Source organism: Bombina bombina, chromosome 6, assembly GCF_027579735.1.
Source record: "Bombina bombina isolate aBomBom1 chromosome 6, aBomBom1.pri, whole genome shotgun sequence".
Lineage (NCBI taxonomy): Eukaryota > Metazoa > Chordata > Amphibia > Anura > Bombinatoridae > Bombina > Bombina bombina.
In genome coordinates, this window is record NC_069504.1 from 28,469,714 (window position 1) to 28,475,713 (window position 6,000).

Genomic DNA, 6,000 nt, shown 5'->3' on the forward strand with positions numbered 1-6,000 from the left:
ACTACTGTTGTACGTGCACTGGGAGCCTGGCACTGCTGATATGTGAGGGTATTAGGCACAGCACTACTGTTGTACGCGCACTGGGAGCCTGGCACTGCTGATATGTGAGGGTATTAGGCACAGCACTACTGTTGTACGTGCACTGGGAGCCTGGCACTGCTGATATGTGAGGGTATTAGGCACAGCACTACTGTTGTACGTGCACTGGGAGCCTGGCACTGTTGATATGTGAGGGTATTAGGCACAGCACTACTGTTGTATGCGCACTTGGAGTCTGGTAATGCTGATATGTGAGGGTATTAGGTACAGCACTACTGTTGTATGCACACTGGGAGCCTGGCACTGCTGATATGTGAGGGTATTAAGCACAGCACTACTGTTGTATGCGCACTGGGAGTCTGGCACTGCTGATATGTGAGGGTATTAAGCACAGCACTACTGTTGTATGCGCACTGGGAGCCTGGCACTGCTGATATGTGAGGGTATTAAGCACAGAACTACTGTTGTATGCGCACTGGGAGTCTGGCACTGCTGATATGTGAGGGTATTAAGCACAGCACTACTGTTGTATGCGCACTGGGAGCCTGGCACTGCTGATATGTGAGGGTATTAAGCACAGCACTACTGTTGTATGCGCACTGGGAGTCTGGCACTGCTGATATGTGAGGGTATTAAGCACAGCACTACTGTTGTATGCGCACTGGGAGCCTGGCACTGCTGATATGTGAGGGTATTAAGCACAGCACTACTGTTGTATGCGCACTGGGAGTCTGGCACTGCTGATATGTGAGGGTATTAAGCACAGCACTACTGTTGTATGCGCACTGGGAGCCTGGCACTGCTGATATGTGAGGGTATTAGGCACAACACTACTGTTGTATGCACACTGGAAGTCTGGCACTGCTGATATGTGAGGGTATAAGGCACAGCACTGATGTTGTATTCACACTGGGAGCCTGGCACTGCTGATATGTGAGGGTATTAAGCACAGCACTACTGTTGTATGCACACTGGGAGTCTGGCACTGCTGATATGTGCATTGTATACAAACATAGATCCTAATAAATACTTATAGTGACATCTGTACAACAATGTGCTGGAAATGTTACTACCAGTAGCGGTTATTGTGCCATAATACTGTAGGTGCTCATACGCTGTTGCAAGCTATGGCCTAACCCCTACCCTAATCTTTACTTTGCGTCACTAGAAAATGCAGAAATAAGTTGAAAAGCTGCTTGAACAGTGTTTTAAGAATACAGCTGCCTATTTCTCACAGTGTAACCTATTGGTTGAAGACAACTCACTCAAAAGGCTGCAATAACCACATTTTCTAATTGGCTTGAATGGCCTCAAATTTAAAAGCCTCCTTACAAACTGTAATAGAACTTAGTGATAATTATCCCACAGCAATGCATAGGAATATATAGGGCACATGTATATTACATGCCTAAATGGCTTGTGACATCACATTACAGAGTCCAGCTATTATCTGTCATTCTCATAAACAACCTACAGTTTTCAGAGAGGTGTGAGACTAAGAGCAGAATTAAATAAAGTGATTTATCCAGCAGAGATCCAGTGTTACGTAATGTGTTCATCATCTAACTGACAAGAGGTCTATTTATCCAGCAGAGATCCAGTGTTACGTAATGTGTTCATCATCTAACTGACAAGAGGTCTATTTATCCAGCAGAGATCCAGTGTTACGTAATGTGTTCATCATCTAACTGACAAGAGGTCTATATACCCAGCAGAGATCCAGTGTTACGTAATGTGGTCATCATCTAACGGACAAGAGGTCTATATATCCAGCAGAGATCCAGTGTTACGTAATGTGTTCATCATCTAACTGACAAGAGGTCTATATATCCAGCAGAGATCCAGTGTTACGTAATGTGTTCATCATCTAACTGACAAGAGGTCTATTTATCCAGCAGAGATCCAGTGTTACGTAATGTGGTCATCATCTAACTGACAAGAGGTCTATTTATCCAGCAGAGATCCAGTGTTACGTAATGTGTTCATCATCTAACTGACAAGAGGTCTATATATCCAGCAGAGATCCAGTGTTACGTAATGTGTTCATCATCTAACTGACAAGAGGTCTATTTATCCAGCAGAGATCCAGTGTTACGTAATGTGTTCATCATCTAACTGACAAGAGGTCTATATATCCAGCAGAGATCCAGCGTTACGTAATGTGTTCATCATCTAACTGACAAGAGGTCTATTTATCCAGATGAGTTTGAGTAAATTCAGGCAGAATATCAGAACTCATCTAATTCTAATTTATGTTTTTATTTTTAAATTGAACTTAATTTGTGCCTTGTGATAAAAATGTACTACTAATATTTCTGCCTGTAAAAGGCTATTCTCCAGCAAATATAAAATCAAGGTAAGTGACAGGGGGTAAACATGGCTTACCTTACTCAGCAAACTGTGAGGTTGAGATGAGGTAGATGCCCGGCTGGTGCCCGTGGCATAATCCTGGTTATTTAGGGGTTAATTCCATGATCTTTCAGATGTTAGATGGGCAGAAGCTGCAGCGCAGGTGCCTGGAAATGAGAAGAAGCCGAAAGGAAAGGCAGAGCTCAGCGGGCTTAGAATAATGCCAGGAGGGAAGAAGGGGGGGGGGGGGAGCTGAAGCTAAGGGGGACAGACAGCTATAGTGTGAGTAAGGGAGATGGTGACACAGAGCATGAGACTACATCAGACAAGTGACACAGAGCATGAGACTACATCAGACAGGTGACACAGAGCATGAGACTACATCATACAGGTGACACAGAGCATGAGACTACATCATACAGGTGACACAGAGCATTAGACTACATCAGACAGGTGACAAAGAGATACAGAGCATGAGACTACATCAGACAGGTGACACAGCGCATGAGACTACATCAGACAGGTGACACAGAGATACAGAGCATGAGACTACATCAGACAGGTGACACAGCGCATGAGACTACATCAGACAGATGACACAGAGCATTAGACTACATCAGACAGGTGACACAGAGATACAGAGCATGAGACTACATCAGACAGGTGACACAGCGCATGAGACTACATCAGACAGATGACACAGAGCATTAGACTACATCAGACAGGTGACACAGTGCATGAGACTACATCAGACAGGTGACACAGAGATACAGAGCATGAGACTACATCAGACAGGTGACACAGCGCATGAGACTACATCAGACAGATGACACAGAGCATTAGACTACATCAGACAGGTGACACAGAGATACAGAGCATGAGACTACATCAGACAGATGACACAGAGATACAGAGCATGAGACTACTTCAGACAGGTGACACAGTGCAGGAGACTACATCAGACAGGTGACACAGAGCATGAGACTACATCAGACAGATGACACAGAGATATAGAGCATGAGACTACATCAGACAGGTGACACAGAGCAGGAGACTACATCAGACAAGTGACATAGTGACACAGAGCATGAGACTACATCAGACAGGTGACAAAGAGATACAGAGCATGAGACTACATCAGACAGGTGAAACAGAGATACAGAGCATGAGACTACATCAGACAGGTGACACAGAGCATGAGACTACATCAGACAGGTGACACAGAGATACAGAGCATGAGACTACATCAGACAGATGACACAGAGCATGAGACTACATCAGACAGGTGACACAGAGATACAGAGCATGAGACTACATCAGACAGATGACACAGAGATACAGAGCATGAGACTACATCAGACAGATGACACAGAGATACAGAGCATGAGACTACATCAGACAGGTGACACAGAGCATGAGACTACATTAGACAGGTGACACAGAGCATGAGACTACATCAGACAGGTGACACAGAGCATGAGACTACATCAGACAGGTGACACAGAGCAGGAGACTACATCAGACAGGTGATACAGAGCATGAGACTACATCAGACAGGTGACACAGAGCAGGAGACTACATCAGACAGATGACACAGAGATACAGACCATGAGACTACATCAGACAGGTGACACAGAGCAGGAGACTACATCAGACAGATGACACAGAGATACAGAGCATGAGACTACATCAGACAGCTGACACAGAGAGACAGAGCATGAGACTACATCAGACAGGTGACACAGAGCATGAGACTACATCAGACAGGTGACACAGAGATACAGAGCATGAGACTACATCAGACAGATGACACAGAGATACAGAGCATGAGACTACATCAGACAGGTGACACAGAGATACAGAGCATGAGACTACATCAGACAGGTGACACAGAGCAGGAGACTACATCAGACAGGTGACACAGAGCATGAGACTACATCAGACAGGTGACACAGAGCAGGAAACTACATCAGACAGGTGACACAGAGCATGTGACTACATCAGACAGGTGACACAGAGATACAGAGCATGAGACTACATCAGACAAGTGACACAGAGCATGAGACTACATCAGACAAGTGACACAGAGATACAGAGCATGAGACTACATCAGACAGGTGACACAGAGCAGGAGACTACATCAGACAGGTGACACAGAGCAGGAGACTACATCAGACAGGTGACACAGAGCAGGAGACTACATCAGACAGGTGACACAGAGATACAGAGCATGAGACTACATCAGACAAGAGATACAGAGCATGAGACTACATCAGACAGATGACACAGAGATACAGAGCATGAGACTACATCAGACAAGTGACACAGAGCATGAGACTACATCAGACAAGTGACACAGAGCATGAGACTACATCAAACAGGTGACCCAGAGATACAGAGCATGAGACTACATCAGACAGGTGACACAGAGCATGAGACTACATCAGACAGGTGACACAGAGCATGAGACTACATCAGACAGGTGACAGAGATACAGAGCATGAGACTACATCAGACAGGTGACACAGAGCATGAGACTACATCAGACAAGTGACACAGAGCATGAGACTACATCAGACAGCTGACACAGAGATACAGAGCATGAGACTACATCAGACAGGTGACACAGAGCAGGGGACTACATCAGACAAGTGACACAGAGATACAGAGCATGAGACTACATCAGACAGGTGACACAGAGCATGAGACTACATCAGACAGGTGACACAGAGCATGAGACTACATCAGACAGGTTACACAGTGCAGGAGACTACATCAGACAGGTGACACAGAGCAGGAGACTACATCAGACAGGTGACAAAGAGCAGGAGACTACATCAGACAAGTGACACAGAGATACAGAGCAGGAGACTACATCAGACAGGTGACAAAGAGATACAGAGCAGGAGACTACATCAGACAAGTGACACAGAGCAGGAGACTACATCAGACAGGTGACACAGAGATACAGAGCAGGATACTACATCAGACAGGTGACACAGAGATACAGAGAAGGATACTACATCAGACAGGTGACAGAGAGATACAGAGCAGGAGACTACATCAGACAGGTGACACAGAGCATGAGACTACATCAGACAGGTGACACAGAGATACAGAGCAGGAGACTACATCAGACAAGTGACACAGAGATACAGAGCAGGAGACTACATCAGACAGGTGACACAGAGCATGAGACTACATCAGACAGCTGACACAGAGCATGAGACTACATCAGACAGGTGACACAGAGCATGTGACTACATCAGACAGGTGACAGAGATACAGAGCATGAGACTACATCAGACAGGTGACAAAGAGATACAGAGCATGAGACTACATCAGACAGGTGACACAGAGATACAGAGCATGAGACTACATCAGACAGGTGACAAAGAGATACAGAGCATGAGACTACATCAGACAGGTGACACAGAGCATGAGACTACATCAGACAGGTGACAAAGAGATACAGAGCATGAGACTACATCAGACAGGTGACACAGAGATACAGAGCATGAGACTACATCAGGCAGGTGACAAAGAGATACAGAGCATGAGACTACAGAGCATGAGACTACATCAGACAGGTGACACAGAGCATGAGACTAC

The 6,000-nt window shown here is 45.5% G+C and overlaps 1 protein-coding gene across 1 annotated transcript in view; it reads right to left on the bottom strand.

Annotated features, from left to right (window-relative positions):
• LOC128664310 (protocadherin alpha-13-like) overlaps positions 1-2,455 on the bottom strand; it is a 134,121-nt gene extending 131,666 nt beyond the window's left edge. The window contains exon 1 of the mRNA XM_053719149.1: positions 2,425-2,455. The gene's annotated coding sequence lies outside the window, so the exon portion shown is untranslated. The remainder of the gene's footprint in view (positions 1-2,424) is intronic.
• Positions 2,456-6,000: the final 3,545 nt, after the last annotated feature.